The following is a 17460-nucleotide window of genomic DNA, read 5'->3' as shown; positions in this document are numbered from 1 at the left end:
ACTCTTTCCTGTCTCGTAAGCCGTACGATGCATAACAAGACTGTTGGGGATTTGTTGGATAGGCTACACGCATTGTGTGCATAAAGCAGTATCACGCGGTGAGCAGGATAACCTGTTGCAGATTGATAAAGTCGCGAGGGAAAACTGTGCATCCCTATAGATATGAGAGAATGCTTTTTAAAAATTAAACCTCATTTCTTTATGACCGCGGTTTCGTTTCGTCTGTGTGAGTTTGCAATGCAAATTTAAGATAGTTCTTATGCAGCGAAATTATTTAGTATTTTTCCTAATTTTACTTACCACCGTGACATTTATCTGCTGTAAAATTATTCAAGATATCCTTTATAAATTTAACATATAATCTTATAAGATATTCTTATCTCTGCGCTGAAAATATCTTGAGCGACAATTATAATATCGGGCTCTTCGTTGAATACTTATAACGTGTCTGAGTGTCTGATGTCCTGTAAATACGTACCGCGTCTCCTCGCGGATAATGTATAACGCGAACGCTATAAATTGGAACGCGACACGACACGTTGACACAGGGATATAACATTGCGCTTACACGACGAGACGTTTACTGTGCAACCCCGTAACTTTGTGATAACGGAGAATCCAAGCTTTGCCTCTGCGACATCAAAAATGTGTCAGAGCGCATCACGTGTATAGCATAATCTTTCATCCTTTTCTCATATTGCTTTCTTCGTCGTAATATCATGGTCGTTTCAGATGTACATGTTACAAAAATCCGTAAAAAAAAAAAATCTGTTCTCCGCTTTTAATTCCAAAATCATATTTTATCTGTGAAGATTTATGTAAGGAGTAATCTTTAATTTATTTTATTATCATGTAAATCAAAGTTTTAAGTTTGACGAGTAATATTTTGCAAATAAATATAAATATAATCACGCATATTGCAGTCGCGAAAAAAATCCCCGTGAAATCTCGAGCATATATCCCGTGATTTTCTTTCGCGCGTTGTTATCGTCGTGGATTCTCACGGCCGATCGTCCGCTTCGAAGTAGCTCGCAGGAGCGAGCTACAAGGTTCTTCCATGGAAGAACTCATATATTTCGTAGTTCGGAGAATCGCGGAATAGAAAAGCCGCGAGGTCGAGAACGCGTGTTGAATAGGGAACCAGGTCGAGCGGGGAACCAAAGATGATGCGAAGGTGAGGGAGGGAAGATGAGGGTATGTAAGTTTACTACATGCTCGGGGTGTTCGCGGCAAAGCGTGTGTGCCCGGATTATAGACGCTTAAGCCGGACACACATAGGGATAAGGGATGGGCCGGGACGGTTCTCTGACGAAGTTTATTTATAAAGGAGGAAGTTCCGGGGCAGAGTACAAGGCGCGCGCCGCAGCCACGCTAAGCTCTTTGGCCGGATAAACTTTCCAGACTCCCGGCATCGTCATCGATTGTGGCCCCGCGCCAGCGACCTCCTTATCCTACATAATATTTTACGAGCATGTACCCTGTTTTGTGTTCTCGCGCGAAAGCGGAACGGGAATGGGACGCGGTAAAGCCGGCTGGCGAGAGCGCGCAAAAGGATCAGAAAACGCACAGGACCGGAACACGTACCGGCTTTTTCCACTTCCGGCCTTCGTTCGCGGCGTCTGATAATTGCGCGAACAACCGGAAGAAGCCGTCGTTCTAGTTCGATCGAGAAATCGTGGCAATTCGATATAGTTGGTGGAAAAAAAAAAAAAAGAAAGAAATGTGGATACACATATGTGGATCTCTCGTGCTCGCTGAACTTGAAAAATTCGTGCTCTCGGAGAATCACATGGTGAAGCAGCGTGATGCGCGAAACATTCGTCAAAGGCAAAGTGCACAGGAACATTGCACTCGCGATAAAAGTGAATTTTTATCAACTCTATAAAAATAAGTTTTTCACTATGTACAGATTCACTATGACATTATTTGAAAAGTTGCTCTCGAGTTTCATCCTCAAGAGTGAAACTTTAGAAGCACTGCAATGCAAAACATCGTGTTTGCGGACCCGTTTCATAAAATGTGATATTTATTGCAATTATTTTATTCATACCCACACGTGTAACGCATTAATATAAATTTATAATAAATATTTTTGGAAATGCGCGCGCGCGTGTTACGAATATAAATGTAAATATGATATTTGCGAGTAAAAAAGAATTGAACTAATTAAATAAAATAACGGTAGACATCGTGCAAAGTATTTCAATTCAATTCTATTTCTCGATGAGAGACGCTCGAATGTTTCGCATGCATGCAAATAATGGAGTGCGGTCACACAAATTTAGTATAATATTTGTAATATTTTAGTTCAGATCTTCTTCAATCATGAAACTTTACAACGTGATATCGACGTAAGCTCTGCAAATTTTACTATCACAAGAAACCTCGTCTGATCTTTCATCTTTAAAAATGTCAAAGATGTCGTGATTAATCATACACGAAACTATCACGATATAACCAACTTGTCAGTTACTCAATATCTAGGTATTTATTAATATAAAAAAATTCAGATTTACTTTCGGAATATTTGTCGATCAATATATATATATATGTGTGTGTGTGTGTGTGTGGCACGCACATTAGGAAATGTAAAAAGGGCATTCATTTTTTTTTATGTTGGTATGCGCGAAGTCACGAAATGTTTAGTTTACATTTGATATACTAAAGATTAAATCAAAACAATGTTATTCTTGTTATTCACGCAACGCGTAGTATGTTCACGAGAGAGGACCGCGAATATACGCTAAAGTAAGCGTCGACAAAGAGAGAATAAAGGCAAGCGTGTACTTGCCATATTAGAGTTTCGTTGATTGTCGATATTTTACTGTTCAGTGTTTCGCCCACGGGTATTGTTGTGTATGTGATTTTCGTCCTCTTTAGTATCTGTTAAGCCTATGTCGTCTTTTAAATGGTTACCTTGAATAGGATTTTTCCCCGAAGCATTCGATGATTGCCGATGACGGCGCGGATGCGTATCTATCGTATCTGAGATAATTATCAAGTAAATAAAGGTATCTTGTGATAATTTTCTTTTTAAATATTTCTCTCTCTCTCATATTAACTTTCTTTGTCACCTCCGCCTCCATTCTCCTAGAAAGCAAAGTATTATTTTACACAAAGCATAACTCGTTAATTAATCGCATTAATTATTAATTCAATTTACTTTAAAATTCATCTAAAAATAATATTGGATGGATTAAATTATTCAAATCAGAAAGATAAATTTTAGTGGATTTAATTAATTTTTTATTATTGATTGATAGACAAACTTGTGTGATTTTTCATAAAATTACATTTTGATTTTTCAATATTATTTTGATATAACTCCAAATAAAAATAGAAATTATAATATTTAATTTGAATATGTGACTCCGAGATGAAAATGTCATAGTTAGAATATATTTCTGTCTGACGAATTTCCACCAGATTTTGTTTCGTAAGAAAAAACGTGCGTGTGGGCCAAGCAAGTTGAAGTGTATAATAGCGAAAACACCGCCTTCTAAGTGTATTAATTAATCTTCTACTAATCCTGCTAAGTATACATCGCTTTGAAACTTCCTGACAATCCGGGCCAGGTTTATGTTTACTGAAAGATTACGCACAGTAGGATGGTAATTGCCTTAATACCGTTTTACATGGCAAAGCCAGCCTCAGACTGCGACTAGCACGATATGGCAGTAGAATAAGGCAATAAATTAGACACGACAGGGTTTGTCTAGAACGTGAATAGTGCACATTATACTGTAACATAACTATATACATACATGTATTTCTAAGTGATAAATTATAACAGGCCAAGTACGGTATATATAACGGTATTTTCGATGTATATATAAATATATTTGTTCTATATAAATATCGCAATTTATTCGATAATTGGGAGAAAAAAAGGAAAAAGATATCTATCACGAGAAAGATATATTTCCAAAAAATTCCTTAAATGACTCATATTAAATTATTTTAATATCGTATAAATTAATAGCTTTTATACACTAGCATAAATAAAATGTTAAAAATTCACGACGAAAAATATTAGAAAAAACAAAATTACTTAATTTGCGTTATACATATTTTTGTCCATTTCATATGTATAGCGATAAAAATAACGATACATCATATGAATTTCTCTAAAATCTGATTAGACCTCGTGTTTCAATAGACTTGTCGTTCATCGTTTGATTATGGTTGTCTTTATTTCTGCAATATTACACGTAGAATGATTCACTAAACAGAAACGTTCATTGTAAACTCCGTTTAAGATACATTCGCAATTGGAATTTAGGGAGGAAGCCGTTTCGTGCCGCGTTTATGTCACTGCAGGCTGCGTAACCGGTTGGATGCAAATGTCGATGTTAATTCGTGCTATCCGGCATGGAAGAACACTAGCTCATATTGGCACGATCGTTGCTTCCAACGTCGCTGTCACTGCATCGACCAATTTACACAGAAGTTTCTTAACGAGATCTATGACATAATTACATCATGATGAAAAGACGAATGTTGAAAAGATATAGTACTTAATATCTCTTATTTTTTTTTACCGAAGCTAAAAAAATATATATGGAAGAAATAACTATGAGAATTTCCAGTTATTCAGATTTTCCGTTTAAATCAGATCAATCAGTTCACTCATCAGATAGATTAGTAGTTGATAGATGAATACCTGGTAGTTGAGACAGAACAAGTATTTCCGAGAGAGTGATAGACGATGATGTTATAAACGCACGATTCGTGCGGAATATTCAGAATCTTTGGTTGACGTGAAATAGAAATGTCAATCAGTTGCCAAAGATGAATTTTTATTATATGGCTCTTACTTTAATAATGTCGAATTGATTGGATTAGATAGAATCGCTTGCATAAAGCACATTCTCAATTTTCAGAAATAAACCGGATTATTGATGCATGAAAATATCTTTGGAACGTTTAATAAATAAAAAAATCATACCTTCGAAAAATAAATTGCCTTTTTTATACAGAGCACATTTCGTATCAAAGCATTTATTGTTCCAATTTATTTTACACAACTCGATTTTTCTGTCCTGCGAATGATCGTGATACAAACAATATAAATCAGTGCTATCCAGAGTCAATATAGAGACAAAAAATGCAATAAACACCGATATTGTTCTCATCGCTATTTGACAACTCTGAAAAAAAAATTGCAACTATATCTTCTCTTGATAATAAAAAGTGTCGTTAAAAATTTTGAAGATGTCACCAAAACGACTTAATAATCGTAGAATTCGTGGATGAAGTTTATAAAAGCAATTTATCAATGCACTTTGGATATTTTAACATGAACGTGAGATAAAAAAAAAAAAAACGAGCCGCAGAGCATGCCGCATAGAACAAAGTTTTCTTCGGAACAAATAACTTTGTATCCGCCTAAAAATTCATTATATGATTTTTCTCGCGATGCTTCGACTACTTGGATCGCTGGGAAACTGCTCTCCAGAGAGGTACATTGCGATTCAGGCCGGGTAGGTGAACGAGGTCCGGGACTATCCGTCGTCCAAGTAATATCGGGTGGTCGCCGAGCGTGCCGGAAGTTCCGTTCGCGGCGGGAGAGAATATCCATAGCAATCGAAAAAGCGAAACGCCATTCTCGCACGCATGCACGTCATCGTCGTTGTCGTCGCCGTTATTGTTTCGATATTCATTGCCGCCGTATTGTCGAGTGACGATAAATTCGAGACGTCCGCAAACGATCGCGGTGATCGCACAAAGAGTGTTGAATATATCGGAAAAGGGATGCACGCGAAACGTGACGGGAAAATAAGAAAGCATCTACGGCCGTTTCCAATGATACTCGGTGATTTACAACGTTAACAGCCCGCCTGAAGTTCTGCAGCATCCCAGAAGATTCATCGAGTTGGTGAATGGCGTAGATTATTATTGGATTTTTTAGATAAAGGAATTAAAATGTATGGATTATCGGATCCCTCAAAATTACAATGACAATGAGACTTGTAATACGTATCGTAATCCCAATATCCTGTCAGATATTAAAAAATTGGAATTTAGTATTATATCGGTTTAGATTAGCATTTTCCGTTCGAGCAAATTTCATTATTTATGCTTCCATGCTTTTTTTATCAGAACAAGCATTGCACTTTGTGTATTCAAAAGAGATTTAACCTCTGGATACATTCAAAGCAGTTATAATGAGTTGTTTTTCCCCGCTAATTGTGAGACAGTATTGAGAATTAATTTCGTGTTGTACGTTAAATTATTCTGATTCACGCACAGTTTTATTTTATATTTTACGGATAAACTTTTTTAAATCAAAGCAGAAAATTTAGATTAAATTCGTGCTTCGGTATCTTTTGAGATATTAATAAGAGATATTCAGAAGATAAATGATTCCCGGAAAACGCGAATAAATTGAAACACGAAATGATAATTTCATTAATAGGACGATTCAATGCATCATATATACAGCAAATCCTATTGAAGTGCCATGTCACTAGGCTTTATTGATATCAACGATATCTCCAACGGCGAATAATATAGCGGATAGCACAGCTAGAGTAGATAGGAGGAATCAATTTATTTTGTTCGACGAGAGAGAACGAGAGAGAGAGAGAGAGAGAGAGAGAGCGCTGTAGGAAGAAAACATCCTTCTCGGAACATCGCGCTTCTGAAGGGAATACGACTTACTATTACATGTCTATGTGCCGGCGCTTGCAACACAACGACATTGTACACAATGCGATGTCGTATTTAATTTCGTCGTCGTCGTCGTCGTCTTTGGCATCCATCGCCGCTGAAATTGCGACGCGCTGTTTGCCGTGGGCCCAGCGCCGACAGTTGTTGATTTATCGCGACCGAACAACCGAACCGTTAACGCCTGCCTCGACACGAAGCATCCCCATCGTCCTCGTCATTCTACCTACGTTTCCCGCTTTCTTCTCTCTCTATCTTTCTTTCTCTATCCATCCCCGCGGCGGCGTTCGCCGTCGAATTCGCTTCGAAGTGGATTTATCGTTGTTACCGTGGCATCGGACGCTTTTTGCCCGAAGGTCTCCAAAGGGTTCCTGAATGAGGTTACTGACGCCTCCGACAATACCGGAAACGGAACTCGAGTTACGCGCGCGTCTACGCGTATACTTCTTATACGTGCGATTCTTAAGATGATTTTTACCTACGAGACACGAGGTAACTTTGAAAACGACGCAAGATTTATCTCGTATATTGATTTATAAATGATAGAATGTGCTAAGATAAGCGCGCGTGACCGTGCGCTAAGATAAATTTAATTTTTTTTTTCACGTAGAAATTTTTTTCTCTCCTTTTTTATTTTGTATTTTTTTTTCATGTCTACATTTTTAAATTTAATTTTTATTTATTCGTCAAGTTTTAATTCACCTGTTGGTGACTCTGTAGGAAATTGTAAACAAGGAAAAAACTGCTGAAATTAAATTTTAAAACGCTCCAGTAATTTCTACGTCTTTAACGTTTCAACTTTCTAATTCTCTATTTATACATAGCAGCCTCTTCGATCGAAGAGTATAATAGGCGGTTTAATCAGTATATTAAACAGAGGTTCCGCATATAGGAGATATAATCTGTTCAGTGTAAGGGACCATAATGCCGCGCAGTCTATCTTGTCGCTCGAAATAGCCGCTGAGAAAATCTGTTCGGAGACCATTGTCGAGTTAACATGTCGGCCCGCTGTCAAACTATCAGAGCGGAACGTGCTACATGACGTAAACCTCCGTGCCTCACAATCAAGATTTAATGAAATTATACTTCGGATCAAAATTCGCTTCGCTGAAATAACCTGACCATTACAAAAAACAAAAAAAAAAAAAANAAAAAAAAAAAAAAAAAAAAAAAAAAAAAAGTAATTACGGGTTGATACGGAAAATATGACATTTCTCTCGAGATGCCCATGGATCATTAGCGGATGCATAATATCCGATCCGAAGGCGAGCAGGATTTGACGTTTGAATCAGCTCTGAAAATTTTAGAGGTAGAAACGGCGGCGAATACCTGCCAGTGACAAATGAACCGTAGCATTGAAACGCGAAGTACATCAACGGTGATCTTCGAGTCAACCATTTATTACATGAAGCGAGGAAAGGCGGGGAGGAGGATTGCGATAAATCGCAATGAGAATAATAGCTACCGGGAAAGAGGAGGCGGTCTACGCAAAAGCGATCTATCTGTTCTCGTCAAGCTGAAAAAAATTTATCGCGCCATTTTTTTTTTAATACCGTCTCGTTCCCTCCGTCGCTTTGGCGTTCTCGCGTTTAAGAGATAACAGCCCAGGCGTATCGCCCGACTATTACCGTTTATCCCGCACTGGCGCCGATGGATTTCGCGGAGAATACTTTTGTCGCGAATTAAGCTTTATCGGTCAAAAGTATAAAATAACGGCGCGTCGTAACGCGCAAGCAGAGCGGAACAATTCTGCACACGGGGCTGCGCTATCGCGCCCCGAGAAATTTGTTCTATTTTGTGTGACCGGCGTGGATCCGGTGATATGGTCGGCGGTAGGTGATACATAGCGCTTCCGTCGGGGCCATTTCGTTTCAGCACGCGTATCGCGTGCAATCGCTACTTTCGTCGTGCCGATCTATGTATGTGTGTGCGCGCGCGCGCGCCGAGTTTCTATACGTGTGAGCACGTAAACGTTTAATCGTGGGTATACGTATTCGCCGAACCTGTATACCTCCTTTACGTGTGTCGGTGCCTATATACGTCATGAACGAGTTTCAGGTTTCAGCAGCTGACACGTTCCTTCGACGCTCGCGATCCAGAGGCAATTACTTTGGAAGCATGGCCGACACGCGTGGTCCATTATATCTGACCCGATTTCGATGCGAGACTTTTATTTTGTCGCAAAAGATGCGGACGAGATGGTGCGCAAGAGCTTTTATGAAAACGTTGCTGCCGTTTAATTCGAAAATATTTTTAATATTAAATTTTTAATATTATATTTTATTTTTATTATATTTTTTAATATTATATATTTTATTTTTATTATATTTTTTAATAATATTATTTTAATGAGATGCCAAAGCTTCTGAATGAATTCTTTGATTAATACGACATAAATTTCATGCGCATATCTTTTCCTCTTGATTGCCGTTTTAATAGCCAAATCAAATTCGTTTTCTGTCAATCTTCGGAATAAATGCTGAGATATCGAATTTTTTAAGTTTCTCGATCGAGTAATAGCTACCGCCGTGATTCCGGCATCTCTACGTCCGGATAAATTCATCGAAGTTTGGCCACCGAATCGAAGACTCGCCGCGAGACTCGAAAACGAAGCGCACGAGTGCAATTTCTCGTGACAGCAATTTCACACACGAAACGGCCGATTCACCGGTTCGATTGGATTCACACGATTCGAAATCAAGTGGCCGGGTTTCGCTTTTCCGCATGACGCCGGAAGGCATTATTCCACATAGAGCCGATGTGGGAAGACGCCGGACCGCACTTCCGGTTCACCACACGCGTTGTAAACCAAAACAATCACATTGTCTTTCATCCCGCTCTTTTTCTTTCGTTCTCTCGCGCTTTATGATCGTTGACGTCATAGGACGTAACGATATGGAAAATTGGCCTAACTTTTCGGGAAAATCAGTAAACATGGCATGGTTCTGTTCTAATGTACCGTATCAATGCTACTCCCTTTTTTTTGGAAGGAGATCATATATATAACAAGCGCGACCCATCGCAGTTAGTTATCAGTCAGTCTAAAAGTATATGCTCGGAAGAGAATGCAAGAAAGAGAGGGAAAGAATATGGGTGCGGAAATGGTGGTGGCTCTCGAAGCGAGGTTCCATTGGATTTGTCGGCAAATAAATAGACATATATAACGTTGCCCGCCCTTTTTGCGTCAACGGCAGCGACGGGGGCGATCGGTCGGTGTCGACGGACCGCGAAATCCGCGCCGGCCGATGCTGTGATGCACGAAACAATCGAGAAATGCAATCCGGGAATATAAACGTTAAGAGACAGAAAGAAGAAATGGAAGGGAGAGAGAGAGAGAGAGAGAGACCGACGAGAGCGAACAGGGACGCGAATCCCTCACGCTGGTCCGCCCGTGTGTATGTCTGCCTCCCTTCATCCTCCCCGTGAAACTCTCGGGGTGCGCTGCCATGATACTATTTTTTTTGACGGAACGCAGAGAGACCGAGCGATTTAACGTTTTAACGATCCTTTTTCAAGGCCGAATTCCATTACGACGCAGATATTCGGCCACGAGAGTAACGCACGTGATTGGGACTATGCAATTAACGAACTCGCGCGGGAATCGTAGGGATTCGCCCGCGATACGGAAAAAGAATTTTCCCAAGGCAATGTTTCGCGCCGCGATATGATTACTTGCATATTTAACGATACCAATATTTTAGCGACATTGATATTAACAATCATGAATAACGATACCGTGGAATTGAAATAAAATTATTGTTGATGTGATATCATTTTTTTGAAATAATTACTCATGGATCTGCATAAGAAATCGATAAAACACTTTATCATTCGCATCACTATAATGACGTAAGCAATTGCGCAAGGACATTTAAGGAATGACAGAACTTACGAATTTACGGGATATGTCTCATTGACCGAAACGCGAGCAGCGACGCGCGTAATGACACGATATTAACGCGATATTAATATCCATTTTGATTAAGTATCTGTGATTTAATCGAATCGACCGGCGCAAATTTCTCCGTCTCGGTTGCACTCGTGAGAATTTGAACGTGGCTCGACTGTGCGAATCAGACGCGCGGGATCCATGGCATTTCTCACAATTTACCTAATGGCACGTCGCTAGAATTCTGATGGCCATTATCATTCTCGTGAGGCGTCCTTGCTATTCGCCCCGCGCGAGCGGAACCCTCGCTCGATCTAACCCGCGTCATAATCAGTAACTACGTTTAATGCGCTGCAGAATACCGGGGAAATGACAAAGTGCGAATGAACAAGCGGCGCGAAAAGTTTGAGCGAGTAAGCGACGAGCGAAATAATAATCTACGGATTAAACTCGTGGACCGCTTCGCGAAAAAGTCGGAGCCGTATTAACTCTCGTTGGACGAAACTTTTTTTCTTCCAACGATAGAAGAATGTTGATCCGACTTTATTTTGCGGGATCAAAATAATGAAATTAATAAACGCTGAATATTTTTCTACAGTATTTTTACGACCGTGTAGCATTATGAATAAATAAAATCGTTTTGTTTTTATATATATAAAAAAAAAAGCGTTACTTTAACATGTGATCCATTCATTCGGTGACCTATTTTTTGAGCTATAAAATTACAATGGACAAACATATTTCTGCACAATATGAATAATAGATTTGCATGTAGGAAGATTTTGTGTCATATACACTGCATGGCGTGATAATTGAACGCAGAGTTTATTTTAAATTTAAATATGAATTTGTTAAATATTATAAGAGATGTATAATGGAATTTTTTTTATATTATATTTTTACAATTATATTCTCTTGTATTTCGTCGAGTTTTTCTACTATTATCTACATCTCCTATTATACGTACATTCCGATATCCCGTGTAAATTTTTATAAACAGAAAAAATTTTCTCGCTTATGTGTCTAATATATATAGAGATCGAAAATAATAATTCATTATTATCGTGTCTGATTAAACGAATATTGCCAACTTTTATGTATGGTATCTCGTTACCGATAAATTATTCACGTGCCGCTAGTGATACGTACATTAAAACGTATTTAATGCGTTTAAAAGATCTTTTTCCTTGCAAAATCATTTATATAAATGATATAAATTTACCAAGGAATTAATTGTTTTGTATATTATTAGTTTCTTCGCTCGATTTATTAATATGTTTTATTGGACAAATATTTAATATCATGATATATAACATCACGTAAATTACTTTCTTCATAAAAAAAAAAAAAAAAAAAAAAAAATGTTTTTCACGAATTTTATTTTTAGAAATAAGATTTAATGTGTTAAACCGGATTTTTTAAAATATCGTGTAAGTGATATACAGAATATACGATTTCCATGTACAATTCTCTTTCGGGCGGCTAGCAATTTAGGAACGCTGGCGGTCGGCAACTGGGGAACGCTTATATTCGAGACTTCGAGATTCGAGGTGTCGAATTTTCGAGGTAGGCTTCCGTTTCGCGCGGCCCTCCAGGGTTTTGCAGGTATATCCCACTTCGTGAACGGCCGTCGGCTCATATATTTTACGGCGGCGCGCAGTAACTAACAATTCGTAGTTTGCGGCCCGCCGCTATATTTTCGTCAGTTCATTCCCGCGAGGCACTCGAAAACCGCCGATTTATTGCCGAGGCCCCCTCCTCTCCCTCTTTCTTTCTGATTTGCCGGTGTCTGTACGCCCGGCCTTCTTAACGTAAAATCGCTTCGTATCCGATTATTCATTAATGATATCACTCGGAATGTGAAACGCGAAGCTGAAGAAAAAAAAAACCTGATTTCTCTTTTGTTCGCTTGATTTAATAAGTAGCGTCCCTTTTACCGTTCGGAATCCGCACAATTCTATTAATAAATCATTTAATATGCGAGATTAACATTTGTATGGAGAGCACTGAACATTCATATCGTGGATAATTCGATTTCCGTTGAAATAAAATACGAGAAATTATATAATATATAATATATAAATACATAACGCAAAATTAATTGGATAAAATATATATAATCGTGGTGTAGAATAAAAGAGAATAGAAGTATACGTGCTGAGAATAAAACTAAAAAAAAAAAACGTATATTATATTTTATGTATAATACCACACACACGTGCTAAATAGAAACTTTAGCTCGAACGATTGCGATTGTAAAATTCTCCCGCGAACAACATTGGGTGCTTTCCATTTAGTGACTCAAGTCGACACAAGCATCATTCTATCTTTGTTGTTCACTGGTATTGAAAGAAGATAGAATGATACTTGTGTCGACTTGAGTCACTAAATGGAAAGCACCCACTAGTCTATCGCGAAGTTTCAGGAGATCGTCTCTGCTCGATTCTTAAACTTTTCAATTATCGATACAACGGGAGACGGGGACGACTTGTTCAAGAGTTGTTGCCTTTGCTCCGCAGGGGAGGGGGAGGGTCTCATTTGACATGAGAAAACGTTGGATTATTTAGAAAAGAGGCTTTTATCGCGCCGTGGGGAAGATAAAGTTGGCGGGTGGAAAGGACGAGAGGGGGAGGTGGAGGTAGAGAGATACAAACTCGCGATCGGCCGGCCGTAACACCATCCCATGCGCTCATTCTCTTGGGAGGAGTACCGGTAAAGGTGTAAATTACGAACTCGTCTGACGGCGCGAGCTTGAAGTATTTGTTGAACCGCAGCGGCGTCGGCGGCGTCTCTCTTTTATACGGGGCGCGCAGCGAAGATCCTTTCGCGCGCCGCACGAACGACTGGTGGAATACTTTGGCATAATTTATGAGTAAAATAAACTCGCCAACGAGCCATGAATATCTTCGGCGGCGTAAATTCTACGCTGCCTGCTTGCCGGCACGAGCGACGACGACTCTTCCTCGTCGCCATCGTCGTCGTCGTTGTCGTTTCGACGCGCGGTAATGGTGCGTTACGATGAACACATTTTTACCGTATCACAGAGCGTGATCAGTTGCGCTGCTTTAAGAGAAGAAAAGTAAGCAATCGAAATTTCCGAAGTCACCTTTTATGACTCATCGAGAAATTTTATAAGAAATATCGTATAATAACGCATATAATAATTCGTATAACTTGTGCGAACTGATTGCGAGAGGATAAATATGCATAAAAAATCATGCCTCGATTTAATCGCCATTTAGATATTTTGTAGGGGGAAGTGTTCTGAATAATTCCCCGCAAGAATCAAGTGGTGGACAACATTGGTTTAGGAGATATAACAAATTAAAGTTTCACAGTTTTAATGCTTTTTCTCAGATATTATATAAAGTAACACATTAGGAAAAGTGAAGTTTGTGTACGTTGTATTTGTTGTAGAGAGTAGACGTGGAAAAAGTGTTTGTTTACATTGATGGGATAGGTACACAGTCATGGATATTTTGTCAATAATGTGTTTCACCTATTTCTCGCAGTTCGTTAACAGCTTTCAACATGTGAACATGAATTTCCGAGTCTTGTCTTGAAAAATATTATTTATTGAATGCGTGGGCGGGGGAGGGGCTCCGCCCTTCCTACAACATATCCAAGTGACGATTAAATCGGTGAGATATGACTTTTTATGCATATTTACCAAAATTTATTATTAAATGTACAAGGGTCCTGAAAGGTTTCCTTGCGCAGCTTTAAATCTTAAAGAAGATGTTCAAAATGTCCTTTTTGTGAGAAGTTATACAAGCTTCTCCACGTCCATACACGATTATCGCACACGATGAAAAATTCGAAGGTTATTAAAGAATAATTACAACGCGATCCTTATATTGTATACATATATACAGATTGCCGCGGAAATGGCCGCGTCATCACGTTCGAAGGAAGTAAAGCCGTGAGGGAAGACAAGCTCGGAGCTCGCGGCTTACGAATATGTAAGCGACCGCGTTTATAAATTGCAGCCTAGACGAACGAACGTGCACTGTGCCGACCATTATCGGCCGGCCCTTTCGCTTCGGAAAGTGTTACGGCGTAATAGAAACCGACGCGATAACGTTATCTGCCACCCATGTAACGCGCTCTGTCTGCAGCGGAGTGATTAATACGAGGCTGCCGCCGCCGCCGACGACGTCCATCCTGTTTCTCGATTCGCCGCCGCCGACGTCGAGTGTGGCCGGCGCGAGAGAGAAGGAGACGTTTATTTCCAAAAAGGAGCAACGAAGGATTATCGGGAGGGGTCATAAATCCTCCGTTCCGGGGCGGCGGACTCGGGCGTGGACGGGAAGGAGCGGGAGAGCGCCCTACGAATCCTTCGGAGCACTTGTGCGCGCGAATGCTACACCTGGTAGTGCTGAAAAATATTGGGGAATTAGCGCGCTAATTCGGAAGGTCTCTAATCGTCCTCCTCTCGTAACGGAGATAATTGTAGTGATAACTCCATTGCAATGACACGGAATTAATTTGGAGCGTTTGCGATAATTGAATCAGACGGTGCAAGAAGGACGTGAAAGATAACTCTCTCTCTCTCTCTCTCTCTCTCTCGCTCTCTCTCTCTCTCTCTCTCGAATAAATTAGGAAAATTAATTACATTTTCTTTTTTAAAAAATTGTTTTATTAAATTTTAAAACATTTGATAAGTATATATAAGCATGTATTTATGCATAATAATAAGGCGATTGGAATACGTCAGATCGCACTGCTATCGATCGCACAAGAAACGAATCTCCCTGACCATCACGCTAATCACGGAGCGAGCAATTACCGAGGATAACGTTAATCGCGTTAAACCACGGTGCGTGCTGGTTTGATTAGCTTCCGTTTGATTCCTTCTTCCTTGACGAGCGATCGTTACTACCCGCGATCTAAACAATCATTCAGTTCGCTCACGATTTGTCAACACGCAAACATACATGTGTGACGACGACGTCGCATCCTTTGTGTTGACCAGCGTGCGATTGCAACTGTTCAATAATCCATTTGTCGATCATATGCCATTAAATTCAGAAAATTTATTGAAGGTTTTCTCTATATTTTTTTATTAATTTTTTTTTATTTTCCGAAAAAGAGGAAATTTTTATCAGTTCTATCAATGAAATCAAATCACGAAAAAATACACGATTTATTATAATTACATCGAATATAATTAATATTCAATCGTGACATTCATTCGCGCTATTTACGAAAAATTAATCGATGAATTTTTATTTTTTTTCACGTTTCAGACTCTATCATTCTCGACAAGTTTTTAATGGTGAAGCACTCTTCCGCGGATAAAACTTGGCTATCTCGTGTGCTGCGAAACCAATTGACGATGAGCACTCGACAGGAATACGCTCCACCACCTCGTCCGCAAATGCAGCTGCCTACTCAAACTGTCCTCTCGCGCGCACGTGCGCAACCGACTGCATCCGTAATGTGTACGTAAGTATGTACGTGTAGTATTTTCAGAGAGGCTTTTGGGTGTTTGGTGGAGAGAGTCTGGTCTGTGCGCGCTCGTTGAAAATCAATGTGGCCCGCGCGAATGAACGCCGGCCTCGCACACGCGACAAATCCGAAATCCGATTGTGTATTTTTGAGATTTCAACAAGGCCGTATTAAATGCGTGTTTGTTGCGTCCCGCATTTTTATATTAAACATTTTCCGTGATCGCGCAACACGCGCCCCGCGCGGCGCTATTAAAGAAACATTTTTCCTCGCTCTTTTCTTCCGGCGTCCGTGAAATTCTGATCGAAATTTCATTCGAATTTATCGTCAGTCTCGGGCAAGATTAAATGTAGATGATGCGATATTAAATTCGTCTCTGCGTGGGATTTTATCGTCCACGGCTCGATATAATACGCCGCCGCTGATTCCGCGTCGTTGCACATTGAAGATAACGAGAGCTGTGTCCGGGATTGTCTTTGGCAAAAATAAGATCTGCGACTGAAGGAGTTTGTTTGAATATATGAATGTTTCATACGCGTTCGCGTTCGAATATGTGATTTTATTGTATATATAGCTTACTCCGGGGAGATATCGATAAACACTTGTAGATACAATGTGTAGTCGCTTACTAGATCCTTTCGTACATACGTACGTACTTCATTCTTTGTAGTGCCTTATGCTTTATACATTCGCAAAAGAAAAAAGCTCGGAAAAAGCCGCGGCTTTCTGTCCTTCTTGTATCCGATGCAATCTGCCATGACCTAAGATGCGAAATATTTTTCCAACATCTCATACCTTATTTACGCTTTAAAAATATTCTCAAAAACTCTAACGAATAAATTTATGCTTTCTTCGCGTAATCGGAAAAATTTATTCTGTATATTTATTATTTATTATTCACGTGAAAAAAATATCTAATATATAAAAGAAAACGCGATTGTGTCGAGAAAATTGTGGGGTAAAAAAATCGTAGATGGTCCATTTACCATTAAATCGCTCAGTGGAAAGCTTTCAACGCGGGAAACAGATTTTTGTGACCGTGCGAAAAAAAAAAGAAAAAAAAATACGCCGGGTTATCGTCCGACTGCGAAATCCAGGAAAAGGACCGAAAAAAAGATCGGTGCAAGGGGAGACAGTCCGAAAATGTTCAGTGACCCGCGGATACGCTCGTGTTCACGGTGATGCGTCATTATCAGGGACACCCGCTTCGGTTTCCGCGCGCCGACGGCGACGTCGCGCAGTTCATCAAAGTAGCAGAAACAGAGAACGTGCGAGGCTACGGCACGTACGCGCGGTATCTATTCACACCATACCACGCGTGCAAACACACACGTGGCGGTGGGCGTGCAAGCCGCATCCGCATCCGCATGCGAATCCTCCGATCCCCCGCCACGGCGATTCTTCCCCGATTGCGAAACGCAATCAAAAAGTTTTCCGCGCCGCGACACGGC

General features: G+C 39.9%; 1 long non-coding RNA gene across 1 annotated transcript in view; it reads left to right on the top strand.

The window, feature by feature from the left end:
* The window catches only part of LOC115235845, a 141564-nt gene extending 124445 nt beyond the window's left edge, over positions 1 to 17119 (top strand). The window contains exon 3 of the long non-coding RNA XR_003884096.1: positions 15808 to 17119. This is a non-coding gene — a long non-coding RNA (uncharacterized LOC115235845). The remainder of the gene's footprint in view (positions 1 to 15807) is intronic.
* The last annotated feature ends 341 nt before the right edge of the window (positions 17120 to 17460 follow it).

Source organism: Formica exsecta, unplaced genomic scaffold, assembly GCF_003651465.1.
Source record: "Formica exsecta isolate Colony F162 unplaced genomic scaffold, ASM365146v1 scaffold236, whole genome shotgun sequence".
In the NCBI taxonomy this organism is placed as follows: Eukaryota; Metazoa; Arthropoda; class Insecta; order Hymenoptera; family Formicidae; genus Formica; species Formica exsecta.
This window is presented reverse-complemented; position numbering and strand designations above follow the sequence as displayed.